The 27,394-nt window shown below is 40.7% G+C and overlaps 1 protein-coding gene across 2 annotated transcripts in view; it reads left to right on the top strand.

Moving 5' to 3' along the window:
- Positions 1 to 27,394, top strand: part of LOC134563470 (adhesion G protein-coupled receptor L3-like) — a 694,578-nt gene that overhangs the window by 326,734 nt on the left and 340,450 nt on the right. The gene's annotated exons all lie outside the window — the stretch shown is intronic.

The raw sequence follows: 27,394 nt of genomic DNA, 5'->3' as shown, positions 1-27,394 counted from the left end.
TTGGTTATTGTCTTGTTTAGACTTTGTTTGCCTAGGTTTATAATTGGTTGTAGAATAAGGCCGCTCTCAGAACTCTTATGCCTTCAGATATGTGCTTTTGTATAAATAAATTACTCTATTTAGATACTAAGATGCTGTAAGACCTTATAAAGACTGTATACCCGTAAAACGACCTAGGCAACAAACCAGGCTCTTTCCCTGTGATTGTACTTGGCTTTGGCATGTTGGTATTGAAGAGCTTTTTTCTGGATGAATCATTAGGTATTAGTGATAGAGTCAGATACTGTGTGTAGGGTTCCTGTTGAATATTTCCCTTAGTGATTTTTAGCTTTAGTTGGAGGATTGGCATGTGAGATGTGTTCTCCTCTGTTGTCATTACTACCTCCCTTCAGGGCTATCATTGAACTCAACAGTTCTAACGCAGAGTTCAGGGAAAGTGTGGTAGGCCAGTAGAATCCTTGCAAATCTATTTTTTAGGAAATACCTTTTTACACTGATGTAATGATATCTTACTCTATAGAGCAATAGGGTGCAGGGGAGAAAACAACAGCACATGTACTTCATTTTTTTCTTGCACAATAGATGGGTAAAACTCAGGTTAATTAGCTCTAGTTTCCCCTTCTTTCTAACAATCATTTTTGTTCAGAAGATGATAGGAGACACCTTATTCTTTCTTCTGTTCCAAGCAGTGAGAACATCCCTACATCCCTAGGGAAATTATTACTGGGTCAGTCTGAAGACTTGTTGACCCAGTGTCTTGTCTCCAGCAGTAATTAGCAACAGATGGAGTGAAGGGAAAAGTTGTATGAGAACAATGGCACATCTGTAATCTTCTGATGCTGAGTTTCTAATCTGGAGATAACATCTGGACTGTCAGGTTAAAGCTGCTGATGGACCCCGTGCTCTGGGAATTTGTCTAGTTGTTTTTGAATGTGTCTGGCTTCTACACCATCCTGCTACAGCGAGTTCCCAAAGACACTACAAGCTGCATGCAGAAATACATAACTATGCTTGTTTTTGAACCTTGTCTCTGAAACTATTTTATTGACTTCCCTCATTTGTGGTATTAGGAGGAGTACTGAACAATTATTTCCTATTTCCTTCCTCATACTATTACTAATGCTAGGCATGGCAAACTTCTCTCTCTCTGTTGTGTCTTTTCCAAGTTGAAGTTGCTGCTTAATAATGGGGCTTTGTGCCTGTGGGCTCCCTTACCTGCATGCCTTGCAGCAGGATGGTGCCTCTGCAGACTCTCACCAGTCCTGAGGGCTGTCATGGAGGCAAGGGGAGAGACAGAACAGTCACTTTTCTTTTCCCCAACGTTTCCAGCTCTCTCAGCTGGCAAAAAGAGCTAAGCTGAGGAGCCTGCTCTTGCACTGGCTTGCCTTAAGACCATTGATGAGATGCTTGGGCTCATTTCCATGTGTCAAGAAGCCCCCTGAGATGGCAGACGAGTGGGAACAAGGTACTTGCATGCTGCTGTAGCAGCAGTGAAGCAACCACAGGTGCTGACAGCATTGCCAAACTGAGGCTTGTAGGGAAGATGCAGCACAAGAATGAGCATTGGGTTTTGGCTGAAGTCCCATGTCAGTCCTTGAACCAAAGGTCATGCTGGTTCTTCTGACTACTCCTTTTGGACCTGGCCCATAATCCCTTCAGACCGTGGTTTTATAGAGGTAGGACAGGAGCACTGATCTGTCTTTCATTGCATGGCAGGCAGAACACCTGAGATGTGCCCTAACACTGAGCCTACATAAGTGTATAAAATAGCCTTGACTGGGGACTGCATTTATCTTCAGGCACTAGTTAAGATCCTTACAGAGCCCTAACAGCATATGTGATGGAAATAAGTCAAGATAACAAGGTCAATATCCAGAGAAATTGAAAACACCAAGCAACAACCAGGCTCTGGCATTTCTTTTGAGGAAACTAAAACAAGGCATAATCTGGAAAAACTGAAGCAATCAATATAGTTACAGATATCTATTTTCCAATCTCTTTTAGACCTTGCTTCTCTTCATCCTTTGAGGGCATTGGTGATAAATGATGGCAGGATGCCTGAACAACCCTGAGTATTGCTATGAATGGAGCTGATGTAATTTGCCACTGTGTTTTCTGAATTTTTTTTTCTTTATTATTTCTTCTCTTTCCTTAACTTGTCTGCTTCCCTCTGTCTTTCCTACCCATCTCTTTTGGATTGAGAGTCCCATGGGCATTTTGGAGAAAGTGTTGAAAGCCTGTACTGATCACTTAAGGAATTCTCAACAACTCTAAGGGGGACGAAAAAGGTCTTAGTGTCCTTTCTGACTGGTTGTTGTAAATGTTTTGTTTTGTGGCACACGAGTGTAACTCTGCTTCAACATCCTGTGTTGGTGGGGTGCCAATCACAGGGGCTGCCACCACTGCAAACTCCCTGTGCTGTGTGTTGGGGGATGTGCTGCAGAGCAGGAGTGTTTGAGAGTCTGGTCTCCTCATCAGTGGCTTTCCAGGTAAAGATTTGGGGGAAATGGATTTATTAACACAAAAGATACGTTTATTTTCTCTTCCATGCCCTTCTCCATGCTTTGTGTTTCTTGTATCCCTTTTTCTCTTTGTTTCTCAAGCAATTGCCACAGCAACCTCCCTGCTAGGAGGAGGAAAGAAGCCAGGCTAAGAGAAGCAAGAGAGAGGCAGCCTGTGAAAATGGCCTGGGTGTGTGATGGAGTTGTAGCTTTACCTTTACTAATTCTGTTCCTGAAGTAACTGTTCAGTTTGGGCTGTTTTTGAGAAAAAGAAGCATAAGGTGTGGTGGTGCCAGGGAGATCCACAAGGGGCAAGAATTACATCCGTGCTGGTTTGAAGATACCTCTGGAATTTCTAGCCCAACTTGAAGTGTTGTACATCAAGCAAGAGTGTGATAAAAAGGAGAAAAAAAAAGAACACTGCTGTCACTATCAAACTAAATTAAAGAGCTTTATACAAGATCTCAAAAGCACAAAACCCCTTCAATTTTGAACAAAATTCCCTTGCGGGGGCAGGGGGATAGAGAAAGGAGGATGTGAGTTTGTGCACAGACTAACCTGGGGAATAAAGATAAGAAAACAAATGTAAAATTTACTCCCCAGCTTTTGGGAGAACAATGACACTGAAGGTAGGACTGGGAAGCTGTTGCTGGAAACAGTGCCCAAGGCTGCCTGGGGTTTGGGAGTGTCCTTGCCCAGGGCAGGGCAGTAGTGCTCCTGTTGCCCAGAGCCAAAGTTTGTGAGAAGGCTGCATTGACTCCTTTAGAGATGTGACAATTCTGACTCCAGCACATAATTTCTGGGGACATTAAAGGCTCCCTAGCACTGAATCCACATGATGCATGCAGGTTAGCAGGAGCGAGGGTAGAGAAAAAGCTGACTGAAACACCCAGTGAAGGGCTGAAAACCTCCTGCAGAAGTAGACCTGGGCTGCAGGAACCCAGAGCGCAGGAGGTAAGGACCTACTTTCCCTGTGTGTGCGGTGCTAGAGGAGGTTGCCAAACATTTCATTGCCATATTTTACAGCTATGCTGAGTCAACAGACTCTTCAGTTTGCTCTGGATTGCCAGGCCAGCTGCTGTGTAATCCCAGCCATGCTGATAAGTGGAAAATAGAAGCCTAGGGAAATAGGACCAAGCCTTGGTGAGATACAGTGCAATCATTCTGTGCCTTGCAGGCAAATGCAAGCATGTTGTGATACCAAGCCCATGCAAGTGGAGAGGTTTTTGCCTGGAGATTCATGCAGCTGACACACAGCCACATCACTTGTGGCAGGGCATGGGTGTAATCCCAGGACAGCCCTGGAGCAGAGGGACAGAGCAGATATCTGGGTCCTGTCCAGTATTTGAATGTAATGAGAGAATGCAACTGAAGGACATGCATGTCTACAGGGCAATGTAAGGATAAAAATAAAAAGAAACCTCTTGTCTCAGCCTTGTCTTTTGGTCCCTCTGTACATGCAATGCCTGTGTGGCTTCTGAAGGATAAAGTACTGCTAGTGTTGGTGGAGAAATCATCACATCCCTTGAACTGCCCCATCCTTGGTGTGTGGCTGACAGCACTAAGAGAGCATTTTAACAAACTGAGGAGTTGATCCAGTCCAAGGCCTTTAAGACAATGCAGAAAAGGAGCTGTTACTGTTGCCAAGGAGAAAATATAGCTGCTTAACTTGTGACAAAAACAGCCATGGCTCTGGGTTATGTCAAGCTGATCTGGATGAATCCCTCAGCTTCCTGACTTCAGGAAGTATTGTGGTGTATCTGAATGTCCTCTCATATGGTGGAAGGGCTTTCAGATGATGGCATTCATACAGCAGGAGCACAAAGATGCTGCTGGAAATGATCACTGGGAAGGGCAATACCAAGGTCTGTGCATTCCTAGAGGTGGGACAATGCAAAGTATGGGCAGGCTTACTGAACAGAGCCAAGCTCTCTACCACTGACACCCTCCAACCTCCTCATTTCCTGCTTGTGTCTCTCTGCTCTGATACCCTTCCTGAAGCAATTAAGGGGGGGGGGGGAAGGAAACAAAACCCAGAAGCCCCCCCGTAAACCACTGTGTGGGATTCAACTAAGCTTTTTTGTTGGGCAGAATGAAAGATTTCCTGTAGGTTCTCTTTATTTATTTTGCATATCTGTTTTAAATTGCATTTGAAGAAATATAAAGAAAAAAATCTTTGTAAGGAATTTGTTTTGTTTGGAAGATATTTGAATGGGACAGTGTTGGCTGTGTGTTTAAAAATGAGAAGTGGAGAATATTGTTTAAATGTTGCTTTCCAATTCTGGTGTGCCTTACATATTGCTTTGTTCAGTGTGAATCTGGATCAATAACACATTTGACTGAAACAACTGCCACAAACTCCTGCCTGTAGCTTTGAAGTTCAGTAAAATTGTGGCACCTCTTTGTTTAATTCTGCTAATAAATTTGTTTTGATTTTAGAAACATGATGTTTTGTCATGTCCTTGCCTGGCACAAGATACATAGAAATAAACTCAGTATTTACCAGATTCACCATGCTTTGCGTGCATGTGTTGAACAGGGATGGTGATGCAGTAAATATTCACAAAAATGGGAATTGCTCTATAACCTAGGGTTCCTGGACACAAGCCATGCTAGAGGGAGGTGAAGCAAGGATAATTTCCAGGACTGTCTCCATGTGTGACAGATTCATCAACAGGCATCAGAATAATTTTATATTTGATCGTGTTTTCTTGTTGCCACTGGTGAATAAGGATGGAAACAGAAAAGGCTGCTCATAAAATGTCTCATGTCTGTCAGCTGAGCCTTTGGAAGCTTCTTCCTGTACTGCTCTAAAGGTGGGGCTTTTTTTGCAAAATGTCCTGTCTCTCAAGAGTCCTACCCTAGTCTGGAAGAGCCTCTGCTGGGTGTGTTCTGAATCTGTCAGACTTTGTATCTGCTAGGACGGCCTCTTGCATAGTTCTGTGGCTTGGTGATAACTCTTCAAAGTTATCACTGCAGAGAGATACGGTTGGGTGGTGACAAGGCAGGGAAAACTGATGTGATTTTTGCCCCTTATGGATGTGTTGTGTTCAGGGACCTCTCAACATACTGCTGAAGCTTTCATGTCCCCTTTGGTGTTGGAGCAAAGACCAAGACTTAGGTGATTTCTAAATTTGGCTGATGTTGGGTGACCCCTGCAAGGCATGTGCTAGAATCCCTGTGTGAGAAAGAAATGAAAGAGGAGGGGGTGAGCACCTTGCCTTTAGGTAAGGAAAGGGACAGTGGGTGAAAAAACAGTTTAAGTTGGTGTGACAGGGTGCATTACAGGCAGGTTTTTAGGAGCTGATCTTCCACTTTTTAGATGGCTTATTTGTTTAATTCTAGTCAGCTCAGTGAATGAAACTTTTTCGCTTCACCTCACTTAACTTCTGTGCACAGAGAGGCCTAAGCAATTGATATGACTTTTGCTTTTTGCAGCTGTTATTTTCTCAGGTGTGTTTTTGATTACTCTTCTCTGTTGCAGTTGTTTGTTCTTCTGCAAAAAGGGTGCAAAGCACTCATACTCTGTATGTATTTTATTCCTTTGTCCTCACATGTATCAGTTTGAAAACAAAACAAAACAAAACAAAAGACAAAGAGGTGTTGTAGTTTAAATTTTGGGGGGCTCCCGGGGAGGGTCCCCTGGGAGACCCCCAGGGTCCTAGGGGGTCGTGGGGTTCCTGTGCTGGCAGGCAAAAAGACTTCAGACGCCGGTGGGGTGCTGATGAGGTGAGGGTTTATTCAGAGTCCCAGTCCAGGCAGGGAGCATGGTTCTGCGGGAGTGGGGGAAGGGAAGGGGAGAGGGGGAAGGGAGGAGAGGGGAGGGGAGGGGAGCGTCCGGAGGCCTCCAGGGGAAGAGGGGCAAAAGAGAGCGAGACCCCTTGCATTAGCATTCTTAACACTGAGGTTCAAAGGGGCGCGGTAACATTCTCCAGCCAATGAGGTTACAGATACAGGATACTGCAGGGAGGTTACAGACTTGGGATAAACCATACGTTTTCCAGGGGCGAGCTAGAGCAAACTATTTCCATAAAATGCATTTCCACAAAGAGGAAATTGAGAGAAGCAGGATTCCCTCCTTGTAGACTGTTCTCCTCAAGGGGTGGATTCTCATCCATCTCTTAAAAGATATTAAAACTAGAAAAGCAATATTTTACTTGGGATTTTCCCTGGAAATAACTTATTTAGAGATTACAGGCAAATTGTGTCATTGAGCGCCTGAAAAACCAGTGATGCTTGTGATACTGTATCTCTGCCATTTCTGTGCTTGGCTTTTGACAGAAAGCCTGACTTGCCCAAGGTGTGATAATATTCTGGCAAGACACATGTGTTCTTGCACCTGTGTGGCATAGATCTGCAAGCCAACAACATGGCGTTGTTTCACCCAAGTAACCATAACCCAAACTCCTCTTTTCCTCCTCATTTCTGCCTGTAGCAGTAAACAAACACTTTGGATTTGATTTGTGTAACAATAATATGATGTGCCCATCTTATTACAGGCTTCTAAAGCTTCATGGAGTAGCAGTTGACATGTTATCTGCAGCCTGTGTACAGAGGTAGTGGGGGGGCTGATTGGCATGCTGTCTTCTCCCTGTCTCCTGGCATTAGTATTCATATCAAAGAAAGCTGTTTGGTTCCCTTTCTCCTGGGCAACTGCTAGAGTCAATCACTGCTCCCCGATGTGAATGGCAACAAAGAGAAACTGTTCATTGATTCAGAGCAAAAGAGCCCAAGTGGATGCTTTGATTTCAGAGAAACTCTGCCCTGCAAGGGAACTGCAAGGTTAGACTGCCAGTGTTTTTGCAAATTTTGTCCAAACTGTGACTACCAAAGTGTTTTGGCAATAGAGTGAAAGAAAAGCAGGCAGGCCTCATGGATAATTTTACATTAATAACTATGACTTATATGTACCAGTGTAAGACCTGTGATTCCACTGTGAGAGTCAGACCATAATTAAATATCTAACTCTGTAGTGAGTCTATGCTGGTGGTAAATGGGGTATTGACTTTTGGCTCGTATTTTGACTAAAACTACAAACACAGTGTAAGGACTTCAGCAAATCCCAGTGCCTAAGGTAGTAATGTATTCTGTAGATCAATAATATATTAGTAATAAAAATGACCAAAGCATGCATCCATTAGGAATTCATAATAGAAATTTGTCTAGGTTATGTAATGTATCTATTGATTGCTGCTATTTAAAGGTGAAGTATGTCTTTGAAGCAGAGTGCTTATGTATGTAGCTGCCTACATTTTAAATTCATTTATTTTTAATATGAAGATGGACTTGATAACATGGGGAAATATGTATGAATAGAAGTCAGTATTTTATATTGCAAAAATGTTATGGGAATATAAGTGTGCTGAGAAGCCACAAGTAGATGTCTGATGTTTCTAAAAACTAAATCTTGGACTTCAGAAAAATAATAAGCAATATCTATGGCAGCCACTGTTTGCAGCTCCAGGCTTCCAGGTAGCTTAAGTTTTTCTTGGCTTTGTGCCTTAACATTGAGTTGCTTACCTGTCCATTTTGTAGTAGAGTGTATAATGTAACTGGATGTAATATAGGGATACTGTATGTAGGCCATGCTTTGCCTGGCTGGCAGGGACAGATTTGGGGTACAGAGCTGCCAGCAGAACACAGACCTTGCTTCTCTGCAGTGCTGCTGGCTTCCTGCAGCTCCCACAGCTGGCACGAGGGGCTGCACAGCCAGAGACGACTCACAGGACAATGCCAGGGTTGGGTTCACCTGCAGCACCATGACTGGGAAGTAGGATTTAGGGAATAATGCTCCCAACCCATCCCAGTAACATCACACCAGGCCCCTACATGTCTCTGATTTTGATTTAATATTGTAGGGTGTACACTAGCTAATAACACCGAGAGGCCAGTTAATATCCTTTACAGAATTACACTAATTTATCAGATAGCCATAGTGGAAGGCTGAATTAAAGAAAATATAACAAAACAAAAAACCAGGACAGACAAACCTACTAAACACATAGTGCCATACCTACACTTTCATCCATCCTTCCAAATTTACTCTGACTGATTAGTCCAGGTCCAGTGCATCTGCATTGCTACCTTCTGTAAGGAAGAAGGGTGGAGAAAATTCACATGCCATAGCTGCAGTCTTTGTCTCACTGCAGTAAATAAAAACTGTTTTAGATTACACAGATTATGGTTTGTTATGAAAACAAAGCAAGCCTCTGACTGAAAATCCCATCTGTTGGTTTGCATGAAGTAATTCCCTTTCTCTTCCTTGCCATTTTTTATTCCTGGGCATTCCAAGAAGCTGTCCTGAAACATTTTTTTCCCTATTTACAACCACTAAAGGCAGTATAGAAACCTTCTCTTTGTGGATAAGCTCAGCAGCTCTGCATAAAAGCTTATTGGAGGTTTTGTGTTGTTTGTTTGGGTTTTTTGTTTTGAGGTTTGTTGTTGAATTTTTTTAGTGTGGGGTCTTTTTTGAGTTTTCTTTTTTTTTTTTTTTTTACTCTAAGTTAATAAATTCAGTGGGTTCCATGCAGCTAAATGCCCCCTTCCTCTTCCTGTTCTCTTTCTCCCAAATCTACATAGAGCCTTAAAATACAAAGAAACTCCTATGGTCAACAAGCCAGACTATTTGCACAGTAGAGATTTCACACAGTAATTTGTGAATCAGGCATTGGTGTGTTCCAGAAAAATACTCAGTCATTTTTTAGGGACTTCAGCTGATAAGGAACAAATTGTAGATAAATATATATAAGTAAGCTGTTCCACAGTAAATTGCTCACACGGTTAAAAATAGTTATCTTAATTTTATCTCCATGTATCAAACTTCAGCTTCCAGATATTGAATCTTGCTTGCCTTGCTCTACTAGATGAAAGAGAAATATCTTCCCTTGGTAGTTACCTGCAGACTACAATAGTCTTTTCGACTAGTTAAACAGACTTACGCAATTTTGGTGGCTCACTTGTTAAGCTGGCTTTCCAGGCTCTACTTGATTTTTTTTTCTTTATTTTTTAAGTTCTTTTGCAAACCCTTTCAATGTTTCTGACAAACTCTCTGAAGTATAGGCACCACAATGTGTACATATTCCAGGAATGGTCTCATTAACACCATATGCAGGGCAATTCCATCTTCCCACTTCTACTTATTATTCACCTCTTCATACTTGGAGAGATCATGTTTGCCCTTTAGAGCTACTGCATGTCATTCAAATTGTTATCAGTTTTGGAAACAGTCTTGTTTCAGAGTCACTGCTTGCAAGGCTGTGGTCTCACATAATGAACACTTCTATTCTTACACAGACTTGTATTTGTCTGTGTTCAAGTGTGGTCTGCTCAGACAGTGTGTAGATCAACCTGCAACACCGACAAGGTCGGTGTCATTACTTAACATTTCATCAGTTTTTGTGCTGACTGCAGATTTGGCAAGCTCTGAGTTTATTTTCTCTCATATCATTGAGAAGTGTGTTGAATGATTTTGGACTGATGAGGTTCTTGCTGAACCTCCAGAAATGTTTCAGTTGAGATGACAGTTCCACATTTACATTAGTTTTTGAGAAGCAACAGCTAATGCATTTTTCCTGTGTGTGAGTGGACTTATGTTCTGTTTTCATGCCTTTTTTTTTTTTTTTTTTGGAAAGCTTGTTAGTAGCAATGTGTCAGTGCCTGAAATCAAGCTAAAAAACAGAAAGGGGGTTCCTAAGAGGGTTGTTGGTTTCTTACAAACTCCCATTCTTCAGAATGAAAAATATTGGGCATTTTGCTATTAATACCTTTCCAAATATCTGCTAGAACAGAAAGCATCTCTTTATCACTTTGAATGATAAATAATTGTTTGCCTCTTTTTAAATACAGATTGGAGTTACTGAATATTTGTAGGGAGTTCAGTTTATGCTTGATAGCTGATTATCTTTGACCCACAAACCTTACTAATTTAGAAATATGCTTCTTTAAAAATTCTGCAAGCATATTTTTTCTTAGTTTGATGCTCTACAGTTATTTCATTTGTATTTTGAGGTTTTAGCGCTGCACGTTTGTGTTTCCAAACTGTAATTTGTACTTGTTAACTACAGTGCTACTTTTTTTTAAATTTATTTTTTTAACTGGAGGTAGACTAACAAAAGAAGCCATTTCTCATGATTGCAGAGGATTTTGTCATCTGGAAATAGACTTCTCAGTTTACTGTCTGCATTTTTATTTTTAAATTTTCATTTCTGTTTAATTTTGTGTTCAGTATTTTAACCTGTGAGGAGCTATCCTGGCTAGAACCCTCAAATATTTGTGTTACCAGCCAAGACAGGGATCTTTTTTTATTTACCAAGTAAAATTGGTTTGTGATTATTTGGTCATAGACATCTGTGTGTTTGTTGATGGTGATGGTTTTGGTTTTGTTTGTTGGGTTTTTTTGGGGAGTTGATTTTTGTTTGTTTGTGGTTTTGGTTTAGATTTTTGTTTGTTTGGGGTTTTTTTTGTCTGTGATCAACACAATAAGGGCAAATGTTACAGTGCATCAAAAAGACTGACTCAACAATGAAGTTGCTCAGTGACTTTTTTTATTTTGCCCAGGTTGTTACCCCTTAAAAACACTGATTTTTTTTTACCCTACAGAGTTTGAGGAGCTTTAATTCAGAATAATGGGGGGCAATAGAAGAACTGTAAGTAGAAAAACCTGATTTATTTTATGAAGGTTTTTCCTTGTGCTCCAAAAGCTCCCTTGGAGGGACAGTGGCAGCAGAATTCCTTCCTCAAATATGAAAAGGGAGCGCAAGATGATGGAAATATGTAACTATTTTATTCTTTAAAAAAGCAGAAAATTCTAAATGTGAAATATAAATAATTCTAGAAGAACAATGCTTGAAACAGGTACAAAAGGAAATGGATATTATAGATAGAAGAAAAAGTGCTTGAAATGGATCCTTTGTTAGATAAGAGTCAGTTTCTATTTAGAAAGTGCACTTAAATGTACTGCAACATAATCACATTAGAAATTTAATTAATAATCTCTCAGAAAATTTTCCGGAAACCTTTGTCTGTTTTCCCTGGGGTTTTTTTGGTGGTTTTTTTTTTGTTTGTTTGTTTTTTGTTTTTTGTGGGTTTTTTGTTTTGTTTTGGGTTGTTTGTTTGTTTGTTTTTTGTTTGTTTGTTTTAACTTGAAAGAATCTTTCAAAACCTGTTACGGGCAAACAGCATAGGGGAGTTACCAAGTGCCAAGCAAGTGCTTGGTTTTCCAAGAGCTCTTTCTTTGCCCTTCTGCCTGTTATAAATGCCAGGACAATTTATTACCAAATTCTATAATTTCGTTTTTTAAAAATTCAAATCACAAAATTTGGAATCAAATTTCAGAATTTTAAGCAATTAAAAAAACCCCCCACAAACAGCGACACTTACTTGACAGAGTTTCTCCCAGGAAAAAGAAGTCAAGGGTGACCCATAGACATAGACCCTGGCCGTCTGTGTCTCTAGCTGGGTACACAAATTTGCCATGTTCGAGGCTTGGTTTTTATACTCTTTATTCTGCCTCTGGCAATATTTCCCCATATTTCCCTTTGTTTCTTGGTTAGCTATTCAAACCCAAATCCATCTCCGGTCGGATTGAAAAGAGCTCCCCTCCCATGTCCATGTGTTAATGTTCAGTTTCTATGGATCCTTATAGTTGATGAATGTTCGAGATATGGGTGATATTGCTTGATGGTCTGTGAAGGTGGCTCCCGAGGTGTGAGTTGCTGATACCGGCTCATCTCAACAGGTCCCCTCCCAATACTTGAGAAAGCTGCAAAGTCTTTTGTTCCCTTCTGAATGGAGAAACCTCCTAAAACATAGACTTTTACCTGATATAAATTTATACAGCTTTATAATTTTCCAATTTACCATAAGAACATGAATTAATCATCTCACGTTTTTCACAATTCCCCCATTTCTTTTCTTTTGTTGACCATTTAATTCATGTTCGCATCATCTTTATCATTCTCTGATTGCATATTTACTTAACTTTCAATTTTAGACTAAATTTCAATGCTTTTGTTTTCCCTGGTACTATTTCTTACAAATTTCTATAGCTTTTACTGTGTGAGGTTAAACCCCCTCAGAGGTCCCTTTCAATGGGATTTCTGAGGATGAAGAGAACATTTGTGACCAATGATCTTTAGGTAAGGTCTATCGGTTGAAATCCTTTTTTTGAATTTCATCCCCTGGTCCAAATTTCCCTTTTGAGGGTGCTCCAAGGTGGACTGAATTTTAGCTTCAGGGCCGTCTAGGTTGGGAAACCTCGGACTAAGTTCAGTTTCATTATGCCAGCTTTCTGTTGGGCTCAGTTAGGCTTATGACCATTAGAGTGATCTACAAACTGATTCCTCTGTTTATGCTAGCGCCCATTTGGTTGCATCCAAATGGCGAGGTGTTTGTTTCTTCTCAAACAGCAGGTAAAGGTTGCTCTGATCCTCTTTCTGGTTTCTGCTACATATCTATCAGGTGGTTTCCCTTAGATGGCTTTAGCTGTTCTGTCGCGGTCAGGAGCCTTTTGGACCAAAATCTCAGTTTCTATGTTTTTGCTTTTCTACCCCCGCTTACCGAATTTTAGGTGTTATCCAATTGATTCCAGTTTTCCCCACCGATCACACGGTCAAAAATGTCTCTCTTAATATTTCTCCTAATGTTTCTTCGCACCAGCACCTGTTAAAGACATAACAGGGGAACTCTCCAAAACTGAGGGGTTAGCACAGACTACACCTTTGTCATATGAAAAAACTTCTTTTTCTAGAATCTATCTGATTTTATAAATCAACATCTTGAAGCTCTCTCACAGCTGGCTTCAAATTAAATTTATTAATTCAGATCTAGGTATAATGTAAGTTTAATTTTGAACAGTACTTTTTGAAAAATCTTCAGAAATACATTACAGGAAGGAAACATGCTACGACTATTATTCAGACAATCTGAATATTTGAATGAGTTTTCTAGTTCATAATTCACTCATCGTTTTTATAAAAAATAATTTACAATTCTCCATACAACTCAAAATCTTCTTTTCACATAAGAATGATTCAATTCCTTATCTAGAATTTAAAGAACTCAATACAAAAGAAATCTTCTTTTATTTGTACTGTTACAGGAAAAATTAAAATTAACAGAAAGAGAATTTTACTTCTGACAATGTCCACTGGGTATATAGCGAGTAAACAATAAACACTAAGACTACTCCAAATCCCATAGCATTAACACAGGTTTTAGCTCTTTAAAGAAAAATTCAGTTAAAAAAATCATAGACAAGCACAAACAATTTGGGCTTATTTCAAGAATCAAACTCAGCACATTCAGAGTGATTTGGTATACAGACAAACATTCATAAAACCTAGACAACAGCAGTTTCTAAGACAATCAGTTGTTAAGGTTACACACATCTTCCCTCAGTTTCTGCAGTCTCAGTGCAATGAGTCCGCACTACTGCTAATTAACTGAACTACAAATTTATATTTCAGGCCCCTACCCAGCGCGGCAAGATACAATCCACAGTAATAGCTGAAGTGACCACTTCGACAGGGAGCCAATTCAAACAATCAGTGAGCAGGACAACGTAATGAAGGATAACCTTTAAGCAACATTTGTACCTAATACAGATTAAAAGAAAAACTTAAGACTTCACCCATAATCTTGGGGGAGTATTTTAACAAGACATAGAAAAAACAAGGCACACTAAATAGAAGAAAATGATATTACAAATAGCAGAACTTATTCTTTTACTACTTATAGAATATAACTTTGTTGAGGGTCTGATCTCTTTTAGCTTTTATTATAGGAAGTGGATAAAACAACAGGGTTAATTCATCTGTAACAGGCATCAAAATACTTGAAAACTTTTCAGGGCTACGAGTTACCCTGAAACTCAGGCCCTATTAGCTTACTCAACCTTTTCCAGTACAGATACAGGCACCATTATCTGTCACAAAGAGCTTCTACAAAATTAACCTATTTTCCATTTATTTTAGATCCAAACCGGTCAGTTTTAATTTACTTTTTTCTTCAAAAAAAAAAAATCAAATTAATATATGTAATTTAATTATGCTTTCAGTGTACCATTTAAATATTTACCTACAAAAATATAGTATTTAACTATTTAAAGAGCTGAAACCCAAGCAACCAGTTTTCTTTCTATTGTATCTACAAAACACAAATGTCTTCTCACACATCAGTTGTTTTTGAAGAGCATATTTTTCTCTTTTTTTTTTTTTTCTTTTTCTGCATGTAATGCTAACAACATTCAGAAAAACGCAAAACTTCCCGAGGGATACTATAGAAATAAATCTAAAGCAAAAACACTAAGAAAGAAATAAGTCTACACAATTATTCACTTAAGAAATATAAGCACTAGAACAATTTTAAGACTTGTACCCTCCGCACCTAGGGATAGACAAAAAGACACTATACTAAAGGAATCAACTATCTCTTCTAAGAAATTAGCTATATATAAAAAACTTTTCTCTGTTTCTTTTAAGCAAACACACACAAAAATAAAGATTATAGAGAATCAGAAAAAAATCATAGCCAGTTCAATTAAGAAGCAATTTTAACTCGGACTCTACTGGTCACACGCTTCAAAAAACTCAATTAACAGAAAAAAAAATTCTTTGCAACACGTTGCTTGCCTCCACAAACGCTGTATTATTATTTCATATTTAAACTAACAATTTTAACTCAAAAGTGTAGCAATCATTTCAAACATCAATGAGCTACATCGGTCACAATCTTAGCATGCACACAAAAACTCTCACATGCAATAAACAAGCAACTGCAATGCCTACTGTTCTAGGCATTTAAAAACAGCTACTACTATATCCTTTTATACGTGAAATACAAATAGCTTTTTACACTGTTTACAACTACAAAGCAAACTTTCATACGTTTCCCTAAGGCAATCTCGCTGAGCCTCGGCAGCCTAGCTCCAACCAGCAGAAAACACACCAGTTTCTAAAGTTCTCCTAAGAAAACTTCATGGGAACAGGGAGTTCATACTTAGATTCTCCCGCACAAGCATATGGGCGTGACTTTTTTGTGTCTTACTTCTGACAACGGTTAATAGAGAGGAGGGAGGGTAAACTGCCTGAAAAGCAATCTGCACTTTTTCACTATATTGGACAAAAACTACACAAATTCAGGTGATTAAAGGGAGAGAGAAAAAAAAGCATCCTGGCCTTTTCTAAAGTGTTATTCATCAACTTTAAGTGTTTAGCTTTTACTACTATTTACACAATTCTAAACAAGAAAAACTCTTCAAAACTTTTCTCTTCACTTTACTTTACTTTATTAACTCTATTCTATTGCTAAGCACACCTTTGTTATAGTTTTTAAAACTTTTGTCAATTTCGGCTCTAGGCTGCCGTCCTGTCGTAGCAAAAAACCTGCCTTTTTTTTTTTTTTTTTTTTTTTCTTTGTCTCCTGGCAACTGGGAACTGCACTTGCCTCATCGCCTGCTGGGGTTTAGTTTTTACTGAAAGAAAAAACCAAGAACTCTGCCGATTTCAGCAAAACAAACAACTCTAGGGAGCGTCTAAAATGTATTCAGCCTGAAGTAAAAGATCTACCACTACTAAAGAAAAGAGTAAACGAAATTCTTTTTTAATTCTTTTTCCTATCTTTTTCTTCGTAATTTAGCATCGGTGGCCGGGGGTTTGAAGTCAGGACTAGGAGCGGGGACTGAGTTCTCTCTCAGGAATCTCCTTTGAGCGAGAAGCAGGCAGCTACGAGTCACGTGGTTCCGCATGGGTCTCGGGTGACGCAGCTGATGCTATCACCGAGAAGGCTGCAGAGGAGGCGGGGGTTGGGACAGACTTCGCCTTGACTACTAAGCTGCGAGAGAGGCTTTCCCTATAGCATTTTTCTCCTGTTAGAACACGGTCACACATCCCCTCCTGACTGAATGCTTCCGCTTCTCTACCCCCCCCTTTTCTCCCCCTTGCACCGGGGATGTGAGCACCAGCTTTGGTTCGGAGCGCATGCGCTGGCTCGAACCAGGGAAGAGCGGGGTTTCGGGGTGGCGAAAAGCAACGGGGCAGGGGTCTCGGTTAGTGAAACCCCGTTCTCTGCCGGCGGTGCCGCGGCTGTAGCGGGATGAACCCGGGTACGCTGCGGACTAGGGTAGGGAGCGGGCTCCAGGATCGGGACAGGGGCCGGCGCTGGCGGGGGTTTGCAGGGAGGAGGAAGGCAGTCTGGGGGCTCCCATTCATTCCTTTTTCTTAACTCCCCTACTGGATACACTCTAAACTGGGATCTATTCCACAACGACGCACATTTTAACTCGTCTATCTCCCTTTTCTTTTTGTTTCTGGCATATTTACACAAAGCCTGACATGTCTAGGACTCAAACGTGCCGAACTTCGGCCAGACCACATATTTCTCTATCTCCTTCTAGGACATTCGTTCCAATATTCTGACATTTATCCCAAGGGGCTTCCCCTTGGGATCTCAGGGACTATCTCTGCTGAGTCTTCTCACAAATTATCCTCCTGATCTCTACTGAGATACGATCCTATACTCCCCGTGGCACAGAAGTTATAAGATACTAAAAATTAAATCTCGAGTTTCTGAACTCGGTGCCGTTAACTTAATGATCTAACGGATGACCGTTCCGTGGAAGTTCAGTCAACTGAGGGCTCTGTAACTGCCACCGAAAAAATTAACGGACCCCACTCGGTCGCAGTCAAGAAGGCTTACTAGTCCCCGAACTCAAAAAGGGACGTCCTCTTTCCTTCAGGACTCCTGGTGACTCCCACACTCCGTCGGGTAACACTCACACACGAAATATCACGCGTTTCACACACACTCACACGCACATATACGTTCTCAAGCACTTGGTCACCCTACTCAACTACACTATACTTACGGTCCTTTTCCTGCGTGGATTCTTCGTGCACTTAGACTTTTACGAGTGAAAAAACACCGCGGTTCTAGGGGAAAACCCCTGCTGAGTTCCCGAGCCCTCCCCAAGCTAGCTTGTTCTAACACTTAATACTTTTGCTGTTGTGGGTTCTGGGTCCGTAAAGCCAGTTCGTTCTTCTGGACTTACCTGCTCTGCCAGGCCGCTTTTTACAGCGGGGCGCCCCTCGGTCAGAAGCAGGGGTCCGTAGAATATTCAAAAATGGCCCCTCTGTTGGGCGCCAAAATTGTTATAAATGCCAGGACAATTTATTACCAAATTCTATAATTTCGTTTATTAAAAATTCAAATCACAAAATTTGGAATCAAATTTCAGAATTTTAAGCAATAAAAAAAACCCCCACAAACAGCGACACTTACTTGACAGAGTTTCTCCCAGGAAAAAGAAGTCAAGGGTGACCCATAGACATAGACCCTGGCCGTCTGTGTCTCTAGCTGGGTACACAAATTTGCCATGTTCGAGGCTTGGTTTTTATACTCTTTATTCTGCCTCTGGCAATATTTCCCCATATTTCCCTTTGTTTCTTGGTTAGCTATTCAAACCCAAATCCATCTCCGGTCGGATTGAAAAAGAGCTCCCCTCCCAAGTCCATGTGTTAATGTTCAGTTTCTATGGATCCTTATAGTTGATGAATGTTCGAGATATGGGTGATATTGCTTGATGGTCTGTGAAGGTGGCTCCCGAGGTGTGAGTTGCTGATACCGGCTCATCTCAACAGGTCCCCTCCCAATACTTGAGAAAGCTGCAAAGTCTTTTGTTCCCTTCTGAATGGAGAAACCTCCTAAAACATAGACTTTTACCTGATATAAATTTATACAGCTTTATAATTTTCCAATTTACCATAAGAACATGAATTAATCATCTCACGTTTTTCACATGCCTGAGCATCCTCTGGTGTCACAGCAGTGCTGGGGCTTGAAAAAAGTCCTGCTCTCTCTGACACCTTATTTATAGGGGAAGGAGGAATGGACTCTTTTATCAGATTTTTTTTGTCAAAAATATTTCTTTGCCTTTGGGCTCACTATCTCTCTCTGGTTAGGCTGGGCAAATATATCCTGGTTTTTGCTGCCAGATAGATCAGCAAAAAATTTACTTCTTTCATCTACCTTTTGAAGGAGGGCATTTTGAAACAAGTCTAGTGATTGTGGGCTTTTTTTTTAAAAAAAAGGATTAGAAAAGTCTTCTATCCATCACAGTTGTTTGCAGTGTTTTTCTCCTGAAGCAACTTAGATAATTTTTTTCAGCCGTATTTTCATTGAACTGCCTTTTAACCAATACAAGGTTTTTTTGTTTTAATTTTCTTTTTACTGAGCACAATGTCTCCGTGACTACTCACACTTGTTATTAATGCTTTTTAGGCTATTGTTAACCACCTTGAGGGCTGGAGTGGAAAATTAATAGAAACTTGTATCCTGGGATTTTGTTTTCTCGGCGGGCACGGCGCATTCAGGCCCTACCCACCTGTGGCGGCCGACGTTTTGAGAGGGGGAAGATTAGCATTCGAAAGGACGGTGTCTGGCGGGAGAGATAAGGTCGGAATGCTCTCCGCAGGGGGACTTTGAGATTTCTTAATATTTGTTTGTTCTACTACTTTGGTAATATTATGAAAAATGGGTAAAAATCACGTAACAGAGAAGTTTCGATTAATTTGGGAAGTGTATATTTTTATCCCCACTGAGTCCCAAAAAGAATCTAAAGTGATAGAGTGTGTATTAGTATCTGGAAACTGGAAAATAATCCATTTTATAAACTTTTTCAAGTTAGTTTTTAAGAATTTACTTTTAGAGAAAGAAGGGTTGTTAAGGGATAGAATTTCTAAGATTTGTAAATATAAGTCTCTCTCATTCTGGGATCGTTTTAATTTACTATTTTTTGATCCCATTCTAATGTGGTTCCCGTTCCCCTCCCAGCAGAAAAAATGAGGAAAAAAAAAAAAAAAAGAAAAAGAAAAAGACCCAAGTAAAGAAGTGCGCAAAAACGGCTGTAATATACTTACACTTCAGCCGAATGCGGGTCAAAAGACTGCTGGTAGGGTGGTCTGCCAATGTCTGACTCCTCAGGGCTGGATTGAGAGGGTTGTCAGACGGCCTCTGAAGATAGATTCTTCTATAACGGAGAAGTTATCTTCAGAAGGCTGTAGCGAACCAAGGCAGTTACTCTTCTCGATGAAGGCTGCTCTGTTGGGCTTTTTTACCCAGTTTGGTGCGCCAGTTTTTGTTTTCTCCCGGTAGCTTCAGTCCGATCCCGGCTGCCTTAGGTGTTCCTGGATAGGGAATACTGTTAATTACCTCCTGTCCAAGTACCTCAGGCAAAGCTCCCAGGTACAGGCAATACTTAGCAAGCTTAGCTATCAGTGATTTCAGCTTTGCAGTGACAGCTCTTATAGTGATTTCAGCTTTAGTGATATTCAGCTCATAAGCTTACTAAGTGCCTTGGCAGACGCAGGGAGAGAGAGGAGAACCGCTGTATGAAGTTCCACAGATGAATCTTTATTGGCATCCTCCGTGAAGGGTTTCAGGGACAGCTCTTCTACTGAGCTGGGCAAAAGTGGGGTTTATATAGGGTACCGAGGTTTTGAGAAATGGTCCAATGGTATGAGTCGGGGTAGAAAGTGACCTATTGTCTTACAGGGAGATAAGAGAGGGTCCAAGGGCAGGAGAGGGGTTATTTGGCCTAGTCACCATGACTAGGCATTTCTTTTCCTTTAGGTGACTGACCGCCAGGGAGGCCTCTCAGGCCTCATGGCTGCAACACTGGGACACCTCCAACGCTGGTGGAGTGTGGGAGGGCAAGATTCAGAATGTTTTATTGCAGATAAAAATGTAGTAAGGCGAGTTTGGCCACACTGTTGTGCCCTGGCTGCCCCGATCTGCAATGGCAGTCCTGGTGGTACCACAGGGTAGCATCTCCTCCCTACTACAAACTCCAGAAGCTCTCAGCTGTTCATATAATTTTTCTGGGAGCAATTGATATGTCCAGGGCATTTCTGGGAGCCTACAGCTGAGCAATATTTCAGGGGTTTTTTTTAAATTTTTTTTGTGACTCACCTTGAGATGGGGGCTATATTGTGTGCATCTAAGTTTTATATCAACACACACCCATATCTAGATATATAGTGTTTCTGGAGCAATATTTGCACAGGTTATATTAGGTGGGAAAATAATTAATCACAGTGCTTGCTGTGAGCAGGTGGGCACAATAAGAAACTTCATCACTCAAGATTATAGTTATGTTTCCTAGAAGGTGACCCATTTTCTGGAGGTAATTTATTAGTTTTAATGTTTTGCTATTTTCTGCTGAGGAGAAAGGGGTACTACGGGCAAAAATATGTGAATTCCTTGAAAATCTGCTTTTACTTCAGGTATATTTCCACCTGGAGCAAGTGTGCATGTTTCAGTTCATTTCCCAAATATAATTCTCCTACTGTTCTTTATTTTTAAGATTGAGGGGAAGTAAATAAAGTTGGGCACTGTTCAGATGAATGTAAACGCTTCTGAAAAGCTCTTTGAAGCTGCTAGTAACTTCAAGGTGAAATCCTTGCTATTTTGAGGTCAAAGGAGGAGGGGGAGTAAACGTCATAGAGTTTGGGGAGTCATGATTCAGAGGACTGGAAAGAATGGCTTGGCACAGCCTACTTGTAATTTTCGTTAGTGTATCAGCAAAAAAGGATCTTGGATCTCGTGCTGGTGTTCCTGTGGTAGAGCTCATATATGGCATGCTATGGAAAACCTCATCCAGCAGCTGGGGACTGAGTTATCTTTGTAGATTACTCACAGGTAATCTACAGTAAGAAGCACCCGTTGATTTCTAAAAATCAGTGACCTTTAAGGTGTGTTCAGTAGGGGACCCCAAATGTCATCGTGCCATGTAGAAAACTACGCTTGCCATTTTGCCTGCTTCATATGCATCATGCCTTTCTAGAAGTTTAAGAAAATGTGTACATATATATATAAAATATAATGGAATGCAATTCTGAGAAGTCAAGATCTTAAGGTAGTCTCAGACTTCTTCATAAAACTTTCACAGTTACGGCTAGTGGAAAGAACAAATTCCCTGTTGCTGTTTATGGCAGAGACTCAAAGGAGCTGTGATGGCTAGAACACAAAGAAAAATCAGTTATTAATGATCTATGATTTAGACATATTACTTCCTTGAGATGGCTAATCTTTGAGATCTGGGTAACTTCTTGTAAAACGAACACTAAAGGTGTCATTTTTTGCCTTTGATGTAAAGCAGTTGGTTTAAATGGTAAATATTTGGCTCCCCAGACTTTTCTACAGATATTTGAGTGACAGGCTCTAATACTTTGATAGAAATTCTTTTTTGCCTGCCTGTCTTTTTCTCTGGACAGTTCTCCAGATTTCATATAGTTCTCCTTTCCAGGAGTACAAACTTAAAAATAGATTTACTGGTCTGATAAACAAGTGTGTAAACAGCACAAAGTAATCTTCACTCTTGCTGTTCATCATTTCTGTAATAATGCAGATATTTCTACAAGAGCTTTAATGTTCCCCTTCAGAGGCTTTTCAGGGAGCTGAAAATCAAAATTAAACTTTAACTTTGTGAAGGTATTACTTGGTAGGAATCTATTATTTGCAGCTCTTCAGCAAAGCTCCAAATACATCCAACCTCTCTAATTTTTGACAGCCTTAAAAGAATTTCTGAACTTGCTGAGTTCACTGGGTCTCTTCCAGACTTTTTTGGTTTTTTGGGGTCGATTAATTACTTTGGTGTGGTTTTATGTTTGGGGTTTCCCCCTTTCTCTCCCCCTCCCCCATATTTTTCTCATTTGGTGAGATAAAAGTCAAATTTGTGCTGTTTGATCTTCAGTGGCAGACTATCTCCAACTTTTGAGAATCCATTTTTGTCTTGGCCTTCTCCAGTTATCCTCATCCTGCTTCCTGTAGCCCAGAGCTGCCACTTTCCAGTTCACACTGGTACAAGATGCAGAAGAGCACTTGGGAAATATCCCTCTAGGCCACCACTAAATCCTACTGAAGCCCATTCTAATGGCAAACCTAAAATAGCTCTGCTGGTAACAGGAAAGCTATTCTAGCTTTGTGTTATTTTACAAAGTGTAGGAATTTTAAGCTAGTGTTTTAAATGGGAACAAAATCAAACTATAATTTTAAGTGAACTTATGATATAATATGAAATCTGAAAATTATGAACAGATTCTTTTTACTTAATGTTCTTAGGCTAAACCCTTGATGCTCATTTATCTAACTGCCTCTGATTATACCATTATGGTGGTTTATAAGAGTTTTTGTATGAGATTAAAAAATTAACCTTACTAATGGCTATAATTAAAACCTACATTAGAGTAATTTGAAATGGGGAGAATTCTGTTATTACTTAAATCCTACTCGCTTCACCACATAAATTTGTGCTGTAATAAATTTGAGATATCAAGGTCATTCAGCAATGTCAAAGTCAAAGCTTCTCTGATTTTGTGGATTTGGGGGGTGTTTTTGGAGACAGTTGAGTGCTTATTTTAACAACAATAACTTTGAGTTGGGTAAGAAATAAGTGCAATGTTTTCCCTTACTAAGGATCCCAGTGAAATTTGTGGTGTATGGATTTGTAAAAAGGACTGGTCCCTGTGGCTCAGAACCTAATGCTTCCTTTATTGAGAGTACAAATGTCTCAGTGTTACGGACCAGGATATAAAAGCCAGATATTTTAATAATGTCACTGTTAGGCTGGAGGGCAAGTTTATCATAAAGGTTGGTTACAGAAATTAAGCACCACAGTGCAGGGCTTTAAACTCAGACACTTTCCCTGTCTGTGCACAGCTTTCCTACATTTGACAGGTAATTCACATGAAGGAAGTCTGTAAATTTAAAGAAAATTTTTATCTAAGTATCTAATGTGTGCCTTTCATTACAAATTAGATGATCCACTGCAAAGGAAAAGATACTTGGAGATAGGTTTTTTCCTATGATGGGGCCTAAATATTAAAGCACTTGCATTCAACGTCCCCTTGGAGGCCACGTTTTATTTGTCTGTTGTTCTCAACTTGTTGCTTCTGCTTTAATTAAATTAATTGAAGTGACATTTAGCTCAGGCTGGGACTGTGCTTCTGACCTCTGATTTGAAGGTAGGTTGCCATGTATTTTTGAAAAGCACTCTAAATTCAGCCTCCCTTCCTTCTAAAAATCTTTTGCTTTCTCCCTATGACCTGAGCTGACCTTTTCTGAGCTGATTCAACTCTCAGCCCAGCAGAAATCCCCCCCTTCCCTTCTCCTCCCACTGGTTTAATTTCTTGGTGAATTATTGAGTTGACCTGCCTCATGAAGGGGAGCAGCAAGCACAGAACTGGATGCATGTCCAGCAGCAGGGAGCCATGGCTGGAGATAGGAGGGTTTGTCTTGGGAAGGAAGCAGGATCCCTTTACCTTTCAACAACCCTCTCCTGGCAGGTGGACTTACTCCAGACCACTGCCTCTTCAGCAGCTTGGAGGGTGGTGACCCTTGGTGATGCCTTGCTCCAGTTTAGAAATCAGCTTCAGAGGTATTCACTTCTCCATAAAGGGAAAATAGGTGAGGATGAGGCCTTGTTGAAAGGCAAGTTTGTTGCAGTTCTCAGTTTCCCATCATTCAGGAATGAGGCAACAGCTCATGAGTCCCAGAAGGTGAGAATGGAGAATCAGAAAGGAAGCACAGTATTGCTGTTGTGCTGCTTCCTCCCACAGGCCTGAGTTGGGTCTCCCTGGCTCAGTCTGTGTTCACACAGTGCCTCCCTCAGTCATTTCCTCCTGTCAAACTCCTCCATTCAGAGCCACCATCTTAATTCTGTGATTTTGTTCTTTTATCGCTTCATTTTCTTCTCTCCCAGGGCCTTGCAATGACCGATTTCCCTTGTGAACACTCATCCCTGGGTCCAAATGGATCCATTTCACTGTGGTTGTCTTTTTCTGCTGATTTTCCACAGTACACTTTGTCCACTGTCTGAGAGTTTCTTTTCTCTTCTCTAGGAAGATACTGAGAGTTTCAAAGAGAATCTAATGCTTCTTACTTATAAGGAAAGCTTCTCCATACTTTGAGTAAGGGTTTGGTGCTGAGGCCATTTCTATGGGTTATAAGTCTTAAAGGTCTAAGAATATTTTAAGGTTGTAAACAGAATTGTTTATTATATGAAAGCATGTATCTGAAGGTGCGAGAGTCCTAAATGAGCGGTCTTACCATGTCACAATCGGTTATGAGTATAAAGTATATGAGTATAAAGTCTTAGAAATAAAATTCCAGAATAAACAGTAATCTTAACATGGAATTAAACATAACATTCCAGCCTTAGGATAAAACAACCTTCAACTCCTGACCCCAAACAGGGTTTCTGGCCGTGGGGTCGCAATAACAGAAAGGGATCACGAGATCACAAATCCCAGACAGGGGTCCCAGCTGCGGGGATCACAGTGACAGAAAAGGTCCCAAGATTCAGAACCTGCACAGAGTCCCCGGCCGCAGGGTCATGATGGCAGTGAGGGATCCTGAACCCAGCAGAGTTCCTGGCCGTGGGATCGTAGTGACAGGAAGAGGGTCCCAAGGTCCCGAATTCCACGCGGAGTTCCCGGCCGCAGGGATCGCAGGAACAGGAAGGGGGTCCCGGGGTCGCAGAGGCAAGAAGGGGTCCCGGGGTCCTGAACCCTCGCAGAGTCCCCGGCAGCCCCAAACAGAGTTCCGGGGCAAATGCCGCAGGAGGAAAGGGAAGGGACGGGACCCCAGGGCCCAGACCCCAGGCAACAAAGACTACAATAGATGGTACCTTTAGAATCCCATTCGGCTCCCTGGCAGGGCTCCTTCCTCAGGCTGCAGAAGGTGAAAGTTGGATCGATAGATCGGATTGATCAATCGATACCTTCACTTTCAGCCCAGAGGCTTTTTATCCATAAGTTACAAATGCATATTCATATCTTTATCTGCACACTACCCAATCTAGGTGCAATTTTCTAAGTTCGTAAAACTACGAAAAACTACGAAAAGCAGCATCAAAAACCTACGCATATAGCATATCTATCAGTGCAAAAACTCTATCTTACCAGCAGAAAAGTTCTATCTTATTGTGAGTAAAAATTCTATCTTGTTATGTGAAAAACTCTATCTTAACATACGTAAAAAACTTTATCTTATTTGTGCAAAATTCATACCAAAAATTATAAACAGTGCTCTACTCTATTTTTGTTGTGTCTAAACTCTATCACTAGGCCTGAAGCTCTGTACTTCTACACTAACAACTAGGCACTTAGGGCATGTGAAGCTTAAAACTGAGGCTTAGATTTCTACTTTATGCATATATAGCTTTATATATTCTAATTTTTCTAAAGGTTTTAATTCAATTCCTTCACTTTTCACTCTCTGTGGAGGATCCATGGAAACATGGACTCCAACAGTTTGGGAATGTAAGGAGAAAGAATAAGGATATTTATCAGCTGAGCATGGCAAAGAGATGAGGAGTATTGGTGGAATGAAGAGTAAGCAGTAGAATTACCCCAGGATGTAGCTGTCTGGTGCTTAATCCTCTGGCTGCTGTCCCTGGGCTTTTTGGTCTTCTAGAGGGTGGTGGAAAGGGCCAATTGTTTGTCCAGCACTGTTTTGAGATCTTGGATGCCTAGAAATGTGGAAGGAGATCTGCCATGGATTAAAAGGTGCTTTCCATGAGGCTTATGCATGGAGACAGGCTTGCTTCAGAGATGGTCAGTTAAGGACTTGGCTAGGTTTGGGAGTTTTTTGTGCTCCTGTTTGTATCTTTAGTTGTGTTGCCTTGGAAAATTCACTGATTGTGTGTGAATTTGGCAGTCCATACAAAAAATCCTCTCCATGTTTGCTACAACCTTCTGTGTATCCTTTTAATTGTGGAGGAGGGCATGAGATATAAACTTACAGATGAACATCTATTCTGTTTTCACTCCTAGAAGCAGGGAGAAAATCCCTAGCAGGTGCCCCTTGCATGTTATAATGGAGATAGAGTAAGCAATTTATGTAACCATAAGATAGTTGGCCTCAACATCCACATAAACAGCACAGGGAAGTGTGTGGGGATTTTCTGGTTTTTAGCTTTTCTTTGGTTGCTTTGGCTGGGGTGTTGCTCAGCCTTCTGTTTCTCTTGTCTTTTTTTTTTTGTTTACTCCATCCCACCATGTAAAAAGATGCTCTTTCAGTTTAGCTGCCTGTTTGCTGGGTAAGGGGGATCAAGGTGAAGGTGACCAAAGGAAAGTTGCTAATTGCTTTTGATATCATCTGTAAAATAAGAAAGCCTGAGATGATCTAAGAAGATGTGGGTATTTGATTCATGGGGGAAACCAAATCTGAAGCCACATGCTTCACTTTCTGAGGATACATCTAATTCTTCCTTTCTGTAGCAGATTTTAGAGTGCTTAATAGGGGAGAGAAGATAATGTTCCCGTTTTGATAGATGAGACAGCAGTCATCTGAGGCACATAGGGGAGAGCTGGGAGTGGGGACTAGGACTGTCCAGCCTTGTACTGCTGATGGCTTCAGCTCTTCAGCCACACTGGCTGCCTTCAATCTTCATTTCTTCCCTGGGGGAGCTGGATATGGATGTTGCAAGCATTTGCTGCAATGTCTGGATACCAGCCTTTGTCTGCAGGATGCACCTTTCTTTAACCCACTGCAGGCTAAGAGCAGAAGAAAGGCTTTTCCACCTTGTGCCTCTAGAAAAGACAAAGTTGTTTGCGTTATTTTTTATTTTATTTATTTATTTTTATTGTCAGCATCTGTAGAGAAATTGGGAGAGAAAGAATGGTATATTTGTATATTAATCATAAGATTTCAGAAAACTTTAGACCAACCAAGCTATTTTAAGCTTGTCAGAACTTTGTTGATATTTGTGAAAGTACTGGGAAATGGGAGTATTGGATGCTTGAGAAAAGTTTGTTGTCACCATCTTTAACTCAAGCTTTTGCTTTCTACTAATATTGTTCTTGAGATCAGAGGCCAGGCATCATTTGGATTAAGGA

This window comes from Prinia subflava, chromosome W (assembly GCF_021018805.1).
Source record: "Prinia subflava isolate CZ2003 ecotype Zambia chromosome W, Cam_Psub_1.2, whole genome shotgun sequence".
Taxonomy (NCBI): Eukaryota; Metazoa; Chordata; class Aves; order Passeriformes; family Cisticolidae; genus Prinia; species Prinia subflava.
Note: the sequence above shows the minus strand (reverse complement) of the source record. Positions and strands in the feature narration are given on the sequence as shown.